Below are 11,411 nucleotides of genomic sequence, written 5' to 3'. Positions count from 1 at the left end.
TTCACATATTTGTAAATTAGTCTCTCGGCTCGTAAAATGAAATGTGTCCATTTCCTAGCTAACCCTAACACATGCTCATAGCAGCACACATTTCTTATTAAATCATACATCTTACTACTCATTTACAAACTTTACAATTAAGTCCTTTTTAGCCATTTTCACTAGAAATCACTTAGTAAAAGATGTTTATCACACATCAAACATTCATATTCCTCCATCAAACATCAAAATACAACCATGTTACACATGGATTAATTTTTATACATGAACTCTAGCTCAAATAAAGGGTAGAAATAGCTAAATCATGTTTCAAGGATCTCAAAAAGGCAAAGAACATTAAAAATGGGGCTAGGATTAACTTACTTTCAAGCTTGAAAAGTTGAAAACCCTAGCTATGGAGAGCTTGAGTATTTCGGCTATGGCATGGAGAATATGAGAAAATTTTTCTTGATTTTTCCCTTTTTATTATTTTATTAACCAAATGACTAAAATGCCCTTAAGGCCTTTCTTTCAAAATTTTCCTATTCATGCCCATTTTTGTCCAAAATTTTAGAACTTGGTCAAATTGATATTTAAGTACCTCAAATTAATAATCCAATGCAATTTCATGCTTGTAGCTTCTAGAATGCATATTTTGTAACTTATTCAATTTAGTCCCTAACTTCAAATTGAACACTTTATCAATGGAATTTCTTCATGAAATTTTCACACAAGCATGCAATCATATCGTAAACCTTCTAATTATCATAAAATAATTATTTTTACTTTGAATTTATGGTCTCAAAATCATTGTTCCGATTAGACCCTAATTTGGGATGTTACATGGTAAATCAAAGAATAAAAAGGGAAAATAAAGTGAAAATCTTGTCCACCTTCTCCAAGTGCTAGCCAAAAATTTCATGCTCGCCATAGCTAGGGTTTTCAAATTTTCAAGATTGATTGTAAGTTCTCCCAAGCCTCGTTTTTAATGTTCTTTACATTTTTAAAGTTGTCATCAACTAATCTAGCTATTTCTACCATTATTTTGAGCTAGGGTTCATGTATGAAAATTGACCCAAGTCTAACATGGTTGTAATTTGATGTTTAATGGAGGAATATGAATGTTTTATGTGTGATAAACATCTTTTGCTAAGTGATTTTTAGTGAAAACACCTAAAAAAGACTTGTTTGAAAAAGATGTAAAAATGAGTAGTAGAAATGTGAAATAAAGGAAAATATGCGTTGATATAAGATAGAATATGAATCGACTAGGCTTTGGCAACCAAGAAAATGCAGGCATTTCATTTTATGAGCCTAGGGACCAATTTGTAAATAAGTGAAAAGTTAAGGGTAAAATGATAATTTTACCAAAGTATGTGTTATGGGTTGATTTGACTAATGTATGTATTGAACAAGTTAAATTTGACATTACAGATCAAGAAAAACGTGATTCGAGACTTGATTGAGGGAAAAACAAAGTTTACGAGGATTAAGCTTGTTTCTATCATTTTGTACCGAGGTAAGTTCACTTACAAATAATGCAACATATACCATTCTTTAAATGTTTGATGTTGCATGTATAGTAAGTATATATATAATTTATGTGATGTTGTACCATGTGTTTAAATGCTTACATTTTCATTATAAATGATGCCTTAATTATTCCATGAGTATGTGATTGGTGCTCTGAGCATTGAAATTAACACTACGAGCAAAATCAATGAAAATGTGGTATCGAGGAAATCCCGTTTGAAACTTAGGAATAGTTTAGGATACAAGTGACATGTCACTAGGAATTATGTGATATGAATTTATTGAATTGTGGTCTGAATTCATGATATATGTTACATCCGATCTCATTGAGCTGTGGTCTGAGTTCGTGATATATACATGACAAATGTTTTGGTGTCTGGGTACTGGTCTCGTATATTCTATTGATGGCGAGGTAGTCTGGCATGTGTTGCGAATACCTGATGGCCTGTATGAGCAGTCCCATGAGTAGCTCGTAAGCGAGCAACATATGATCAGAGATATGAAGTAGCATTGGCTACATGTGAGGCACTTAGGTGCAAGCTTTCGATGTATCCAATAGTATTCCTAGTGTTCAACGGGTAATTTAAGAGAAGTTCAATGAGTAAGCTTAACGATGGCATCAAGACAAGAAAGTAAGTTATTATGTTCAAATTGCACAGGTACGTACATCGAACTCATGTGAATGACATGAAATACAATGAGCTAGCAGTAAGAACATATGTATATATATATGAGGAATAAGTTATGAGATTTGATAAAATGCAAGATTGTGTTCGTTATGTTAAATGCATGATTAATGCTTGATTAAGTTCCATTTTATTTGCATGTGAACTTACTAAGCTTTAAATTTTACCCCCTTCATTTCTTTTTCTTATAGTGTCGCCAAGTAGCTCGGGGATCGGAAGACGTCGGAGACACGATCACACTATCAATTGAATATTTAGGGTATAGCTAGTCTTATTATTTTGAGTATGGCATGTATAGGGACTTGGTCTTTTTGGTATGTGTCATATTGATCAGCTAAATGTGTTGGCTCATGATGTTATTATGATTATTTTGTATATGGCCATAAGAGGTGGCTCTTATTGATTATTTGGGTTGTAACCCTAATTATTGATGCATGCATGCAAATGTGCTTATGCCTTAATGTGGTTATAGTTGCTTATGGTTAATGAGTGTAATGAATGTCTTGTACGTTGAGTGTATGAAATATGATTAATGTGTATACAATATATGTGGTGTGAATGTGTAACTTGAAAGTAGGTTAACAAAGTTGATGAATAAATATGAAATTGGTGTGAAATGCCATATGAAAGCATAATAGTTTGGATAGGTGATATGTTGACATTGTTAAGTCACAATTTATCCATGAATGTGAATGTTTGAGTAATCAAATGTGCCATGTTGCATGCCATGAAGTGAGTGTAAGTATGTGAGTGCTTAAAGGTGGCAAATGGCTTGGAAAATAGCCTAGCAATTGTCTACACGGTTAGATACACGGGCATGTGCCTAGACCATGTGTGACACACGGTCTGCCCCATGGGCGTGTGATCCGGCTGTGTGTCCCCTGCACCCTATAGAATGCCCAGTAATAAACACACGGGCAAAGACACGGCCGTGTGTCTCAACCGTGTGAGGGACACGGCCTTAGGACATGGGCGTGTGCCCAGGCCGTGTGAAGTCTGCACTTAATTTTTGGAATTTAATTCGCCACACAGTCTAAGTACACGGGCGTGTGACTTGGCCGTGTGACCTTATTTTTTTGATGATTTCATAGGCAGAGAGTTACACGGGCTAAGGACACGAGTGTGTGTGACCACACGGCCTACTCACACAGCCGTGTGACTCTCCCAAGGCAAGATAATTTTCTAAGTGTTGAAGAGGTTCCGAACCTCTCCCGATACATGTTTTGGGTCTTGTAGACCCTTATAAAGGACAATTTGCATGTGATTGAAAAGTTTTTAATTTGGATGAAATTTTATGGCCCTGTTTAGTATGAGTGTTCATGTTTAATTCTGGTAATGCCTCGAACCCTGTCTCGGCATCGGATATGGGTAAGTGGATACCGGTTTAGTATGAAATTGGGATGAAATTTGCATGCTTCAATTTGAAAACACACGACTACTAAAAAGTTCATTGTTAGTTTGCTCATCTTCTTTGTAACACCACAATACCCAATTTGACTATCATATTTTGTATCGGGATGTTACATTAAGTGTCTGAGTATTAATCAATCATATGTAATAAGTGAAGCCTCTTTTTTGAATATCTGTATATCATCGACACACTAATAACAGTTACCAAGATTAAGGATGAGCTTGATAATTGTTTTCAAACATTTTCGCATTTGAAATAGTATATTAAAGTGAAATAAGGACCATTGTGAAAAACAGGGGACATGGTCGTGTGGATCTCGAAGATCGCATGGTCGTGTCTATAACACGGTTCGGTTGGCCCATGTGGATTTTGGGAACCATGTGGTTTGAAATTTATGAGATAATTTCAATTTCACAATTTTAACATTTATGTAACTGCACACAAAACTTCAAATGCAACCAAACCAATCTACAATTTAAACATATAAATCACTAATAACACTAACATATTATCATACACCACAAGAATATGAGATTTTGATCAAATTCTTAAATTGCTAAAGTTTGCGTTTTAGTCCCAAACTATATTATCTATGTACATGCCAATTAAGCCAAAAATTGAGAATCATGCTTTCTTCCAAGCTTAACAATGTGATGAGATGAACTGACCACAATCATTGTCCTAGCTCGTTAGTTTATCTTCTACCTACACGTTGGAAATAAACGCGTTAAGCCAACAAAGGCTTAGTAAGTACAACAAGAATTTAAACCATTAAAATATCAATTTCTATGAACTACCTTATATTATACTTCCAAGATCTTATTCTTACTTATTAACATCAATTAGCAATAAAATGGAGAATGCTCCGCGAAATTTAGATATGCAAGGGGAAGATTTGAAACGGAATCAAAAAAGTACAAAAAAATCGACAGTATGCTGTGGATTCTAGAATAGAATTTGTTCAGAAGTCGGGTGATGATAGGATGGAGGCTTCACGTCCATGGTCCTTTGCTGATATGGTGAAAGGGAATAATAAATAGGATGAAGGGATATGGGCTGATTGGAAAAATGAGTATCCGAATGATGTGATGTCCTTTGGGGATGAAAACTCAGATGATGAGCAGATGGAAGGTGGTAAGGGTGCCATCACGTTCTCTATGGAAGAAAAGGCAGTAATGAGAAAGCCTTAGCGTAATACTTTGATCATGAAGTTGTTGGGAAGGACCATAGGGTATAGATTTTTGTCTTCAAAAATTGAACAACTTTGGAAGTTGGAAGGAGCATAGAAGGTGACTGATTGGGATCATGATTAATTAATTATTCATTTTGAGAAAAAGGGAAATTACAAGTATTTGCTTGAAAGAGGTCCATGGATCATTGTTGAGCATTGGCCTGCAATGCAACATATGGCCAGCAAGTCAGCAAACAACCGGCATTGGAGCAGAACCGAGTGTAGCAGCATGATTTGTTCATTTTGATTATTTTGTTCCTATGTAACTTAGTTTAGTTACTTTGTAACTTGTTGTTAAAGTTAGTAGGATTTGTCTTTGATTTGAAGTTGATGTAGTAGCTGATATGTCAGCTTGCTTGTATTTGTAATTCAAATTTGTATTAGTAAATTAGTGGGAGCAGTTATATTAGTAGGTAACTATCCAATTTGTTATGTAACTTATATATCTTTTGAATTATTAATGAAATTGATGATTTTCCTCAATTTTTGTTGTTCAAAACTCTTTCTCATTCATTTTTGCTTTGTTTTTACTTGACTTTGAAAACTCAATTCTGTTTTGCTATTTTTGTTGTTGCCATTGTTCCAACAAATGGTATTCAGAGCCTAAGTCTTTGAGGGACTCTGATTGTTAGTTGTTTCATTTGAGAAAACAAAGCACGATAAAGTAGGAGTTTGAACCTGTTGAACTTGTTGCATCAGGATGAGCTTCACACCTCCACCACCTCCAGTATTTGCTGGTGAAAACTACCACATTTGGGTAGTCAAGGTGAAGACTTATCTTCAAGCTCAAGACTTGTGGAGTGTAGTTGAAAACGACATTGAACCACCTCCATTGAGGGCTAATCCCACAATTGCTCAGATTAGGCAGCATGTTGAGGAGAGTACCAAGAAGCACAAAGCCTTAGCCTGCTTGCAGAATGGAGTGTCAGATGTAATCTTCACTCGAATCATGGCCTGTAGCACACCTAAGGAAGCATGGGAGAGGCTGAAGGAGGATTTCATAGGGTTAGATAAAACAAGACAGCAACAAGTGATCAACTTGAGGAGGGACTTTGAAAACCTGAAGATGAAAGAGTCTGTGAGCATTAAGCAATACTCAGACAGGATCATGGCCACTGCCAACAGCATAAGGCTGCTTGGTGAAGATTTCAGTGATAGCAGGATGGTTGAGAAGGTTATCACCACACTCCCTGAAAGATTTGAGTCCAAAATTTCATCACTCGAGGACTCAAGGGACTTAACAACCATCTCCTTGTCTGAGTTGGTGAACTCCCTTTATGCTTTGGAGCAAAGAAGGGCCAATAGGCAGGAATACCATTCTGAAGGAGCCTTCCAAGCAAAAGCCAAAGAGAGCTCTAGCTCAAGCCAGAAAGGAAGGAAGCCTTGGCTAGATAAGAGGGATAAGCCAAAGAGAGATTCAGGCAAAAAGAAGTTTCCACCAAGTGCTCACTGCAAGAAAACCACACATTCTAAAAAATTTTACTAGTTTAGGCCAGACATTCAATGTAGAAGCTGCAAGCAATTTGGCCATGTTGAGAAAGTTTGTAAAAATAGACCAAAGGCACCAGCACAACAGCAGATTCAAGCTCAAGCTGCTGAGGATCTTCAAGCTCAGGAGGAGCATGTGTTCACAGCCTCCTACTTTGCATCTTTAAACAAAGTCAGAAGCAATTAGTTGGTGGATAGTGGCTGCTCACACCACATGGTAGGTGATGAGAGTCTGTTCAAAGATCTAGACAGAAGCTATGTCTCAAAAATCAGAATTGGCAATGGTGAGCTGATTGAAGCCAAAGGCAGAGGCAGTGTTTTTGTCAGCACTTGTTCAGGTAACAAAATCATTTCAGATGTGCTCTTTGTGCCTAATATTGATCAGAATCTGCTGAGTGTTGGTCAGTTGGTTGAAAAAAGGGTATTCCCTAGTTTTCAAAAATGATTCATGTGTTATAAAGGACTGCCATGGTCAAGAATTGATTACAGTAGGCATGGTAGATAAATGTTTCATGCTTGATGTTAATAAACTTGAAAAAAAAGCTTATGTAAACTTGACTGATAATGCTAGCCTATGGCACAGAAGATTAGGCCATGTTAACTTCAGATCACTTGACCTGTTACAAAAATAGAATCTGGTAGAGGATATGTCTAAAGTGGAAGCAAGTGACAGTGTTTGTGATGTTTGTCAGTTTGGTAAGGAAGCCAAATTGCCATTTCCAGTGAACCAAGCTTGGAGAGCTCGAGAAAGGCTTGAATTAGTGCACTCTGATATTTGTGGACCAATGAAGTCATCTTCTTTGAATGACAGCAAATATTTTGTGCTATTCATTGATGACCTTACCAAACTTTGTTGGGTTTACTTCTTGAAACAAAATTCTGAGGTATTTGAAGCCTTTAGCAAATTTAAAGCATTAGTTGAGAACCAGACAGGCTGTAAAATCAAGGCATTGAGAACTGATAATGGGGCTGAATACTTATCTGAAAGATTTCAAAAGCTTTGTGAGCATGCAGGGATCCATCATCAACTAACCACAGTCTATACTCCACAGCAAAATGGAGTTTGTGAAAGGAAAAATAGGACAGTGATGAATATGGCCAGATGTCTGCTGTTTCAAAGCAAACTTCCAAGCAGATTTTGGGCCGAAGCAGTCAACACCTTAGTTTACCTGTTGAATAAGCTTCCAACAAGAGCAGTAAAAGACAAAATACCCTTTGAGGCATGGTATGGGTTTAAACCATTAGTTTCCCATCTGAAGGTGTTTGGATGCATGTGCTATGCACTCATTCCAGCTGAAAGAAGAACAAAACTAGAAAGAAGGTCTGCCCCTGGCATATTTGTTGGCTACAGCAGTACCAAAAAGGGATACAGAGTGTTTGATCCCTCAACAAAGAAGATTGTAGTGACCAAGAACATCAAATTTGATGAGGAAAAGTTTTGGAATTGGGAAGGTTCAGATGCAAGTCAGATTGATGAAGAACAGCTTGACATCAATTTAGAGCCAGTTGAGAACGAACCAGAAAGTGCAAACATTGATTATCCTCCTGTGAGAGGAACCAGAACCATTGCTGACATCTACCATAGGTGTAATGTAGCCATAGTTGAGCCTTCAAACTATGAACAAGCTGCAAGGGACAGAAACTGGAAGAAGGCAATGGAAGCTGAACTTGAGATGATCAGAAAGAATGAAACTTGGAACTTGGTTGATAGGCCAAATCAGAAGAAAGTCATAAGTGTCAAGTGGGTTTTTAGAGCCAAATTCAACTTTGATGGCTCTTTAAACAAACATAAAGCAAGATTGGTGGTAAAGGGCTATAGTCAAGAGTATGGCACTGACTTCATGGAGACATTTGCGCCAGTAGCTAGGCTTGACATGATCAAGCTTCTTTTTGCCTTGGCTGCACAGAAACAGTGGAAGATTCACCAATTGGATGTCAAGTCAGCCTTTTTGAATTGTTTTCTGAAGGAGGAAATTTACATAGAGCAACCAGAAGGGTTTAAAGTTCCAGGAGAAGAGAACAAAGTCTATAGGCTGAAGAAAGCCTTGTATGGTCTGAAACAGGCACCTAGAGCCTGGTATGATCGAGTTGATGCTTACTTGTGCAGACTTGGGTTCGAGAAAAGTCTGAGTGAACCAACACTCTATGTAAAGAAAACTGAAGATGAAACTTTGTTGATTATTTCAGTTTATGTAGATGATCTGCTAGTGACTGGAAGCAGAACTGATCTAATCAATGACTTCAAGATTCAAATGAAGGAAATGTTTGATATGACTGACTTGGGAGCCATGACAAACTTCCTTGGCATGGAAGTGAACCAGTCTGATCGAGGAATTTTCATTAGCCAGTATGCTTTTGCCCTGAAGATCCTAGACAAGTTCTGCATGTCAAATTGCAAATCAGTGAGCACACCAATGGCTCAAGGAGAGAAACTGACCAGCTTTGGAAACCAAGAGAGAGTTGATGAAAAGGAGTACAGAAGCTTAGTTGGGTGTTTGCTCTATTTGACAGCAACTAGACCTGGCCTTATGCATGCTGTTAGCTTGTTGTCTAGATTCATGCACTGTTGTGACACATCTCATTTCAAGGCAGCAAAAAGGGTACTTAGATACATTAAGGGAACCTTGAGGCTTGGTGTCATGTTCAAGAAGGAAAATGAACTTAGACTTGTGGGATATTCAGACAGTGACTGGGCAGGTTCTGCAGATGACATGAGAAGCACCTCGGGTTACTTCTTCATACTTGGCTCAGGAGTATTTAGCTGGAGTTCAAAGAAGCAACAAACAGTTGCTCAATCTACAGCTGAAGCTGAGTACATTGCAGCAGCAGCAGTAGTAAATCAAGCCATTTAGCTTAGGAAGTTGCTATATGATCTCAATGAAGAGCAACTTGAGCCTACTGAAATTAAGGTTGACAATCAATCAACAGTGGCTATTGCTAAAAATCCAGTCTTCCGTGGCAAGACTAAGCATTTTAAAATCAAATTTCATTTTGTTGGAGAGGCTGAGCGGACATGAGAAGTTAGCCTTGTTCATTACAGCTCACAAGACCAATTGGCTGATATTTTAACTAAGCCACTTGGTACAGCAAAGTTTGAGAATTTAAGAATCAAAATTGGTATGTGTTGCATACAGTCCAAGGAGGAGTGTTGAGCATTGGCCTGCAATGCAACATGTGGCCATCAAGTCAGCAAACAGACCAGCATTGGAGCAGAACCGAGTGTAGCAGCATGATTTGTTCATTTTGATCATTTTGTTCCTATGTAACTTAGTTTAGTTACTTTGTAACTTGTTGTTAAAGTTAGTAGGATTTGTCTTTGATTTGAAGTTGATGTAGTAGCTGATATGTCAGCTTGCTTGTATTTGTAATTCAAATTTGTATTAGTAAATTAATGGGAGCAGTTATATTAGTAGGTAACTGTCCAATTTGTTATGTAACTTATATATCTTTTGAATTATTAATGAAATTGATGATTTTCCTCAATTCTTGTTGTTCAAAACTCTTTCTCATTCATTTTTTCTTTGTTTTTACTTGACTTTGAAAACTCAATTCTGTTTTGCTACTTTTGTTGCTGCCATTGTTCCAACAATCATCAACGGACATTATTTAACGTTTTGTCAATGGAAGCCTAATTTTATTTGATGTTCTGATCATATTAAAAAGATTACTGCTTAGGTTCATTTGGTGGTATGAGGGGGTGTTATGCTAGAGTGTGTGTCAAAATTGATCTGATGAAGCCATTACAACCGAAGCTTTTAATGGAGAAGAAACATGTGAAGGTGGAGTATGAGGGGCTTTATTCGAGCATCAGGAAGAGGATTGTCCACTAGTCCCAAAATGGAGGTCACGCCTACAGTGGTGCTGAAGACGCAAGTTGCAATTGAAGGTCACGTATGCATTAGTGTCGAACATACAAGTTGCAATCTAGGATCAAGTTTACGGTCCATGGACGTTGGTGTAAATGGAAGCTGGTAGAATTAAATTTTTTGGAGGGAAATAATCAGGTGGGTGGTTCTTTTGAGCGTGACTTACGGAACAAATCCAGTAATTCCAGAGAGTTTGTCGAGAGAAGAAAATTTGGAGAGGGAGATTTTTATCAACATAAATCACTGGATAAGGATAAGGAAAGAGGGACTTATGTTACCTAAGTCTACGGGAAAGGAAGTGTATTTTAAAGAAAAGGGAACAAGGGCGGGAAAATCGATTCTAAACTTGGCTAGGCATCTTAATACTTTTAATTTAGTCGAATTTAATTTAAAAGTAAGCTCGGACATATATGGGCCAAATGTTGTTGCTTCTTCTAGGAAGTAGTTGAATAATGGGCCTAAGTCTGGCTTCTAGGAAAGGTAGTGTAAAGGGGCCAGCTCAATTCGTAAATTGTAACCAGGAAAAAGGAAAGGTCTATGTAATTAAGGAAAAAGAAATTATTAAGTCTATAGAAGTTGCATACGAGAGGTTGCAGGGTTTGAAATGGCTAAATGATATCAATAGATCTATGGGATGTGAATGTTTGCAAGGCTCCTTAGTTGAGTCAGGAGAGATAGTGTTGTAATCGGTGAATAATGAACAATTTGTTGTCAATCCTCAACATATGGCAATTAAGGCAATAAATGCTTCCATGCAAGTGGAAAATGGTGTTGAACACCAAACAATTGAACATGTTTTCCAATGAAGTTGATAGTTTGGAATAGTAGGGGTTTAGGTTACATTAAGTTACGAAGAACGGTGAGAGAGTTGGTGAAAGATAATAAACCATATGTTCTTTGCTTAATTGAAATAAAATCTAATGAGACCATGGTGAAGAATTTGGTTAAGAAGCTTAAGTTTTCCTTTTCTTTTACCGTTCTAGCGCAAAGTATGGCTAGTGGACTTGCTTTATTTTGGAATACAGAGAAAATTGATGTAAATGTTTTGGATTCATCTAAACAATGTATACATACTGCCATGTTGATTAATTCAGTTCGGCAGATGTTCTCCTTTGTGTATGTTAGACCAAGTTGTGCTTGAAAGGATTATTTTTGAATGGAGCTTAAGGTTTTTGCAAAGATAATTGATCCTTCTTGGTGTGTTTTGGGTGATTTTA

The sequence above is a fragment of the Gossypium hirsutum genome, chromosome A06 (assembly GCF_007990345.1).
Source record: "Gossypium hirsutum isolate 1008001.06 chromosome A06, Gossypium_hirsutum_v2.1, whole genome shotgun sequence".
NCBI classification, from domain to species: Eukaryota; Viridiplantae; Streptophyta; class Magnoliopsida; order Malvales; family Malvaceae; genus Gossypium; species Gossypium hirsutum.
The sequence above is the reverse complement of the archived record's forward strand: the minus strand, read 5'-3'. Positions refer to the sequence as shown.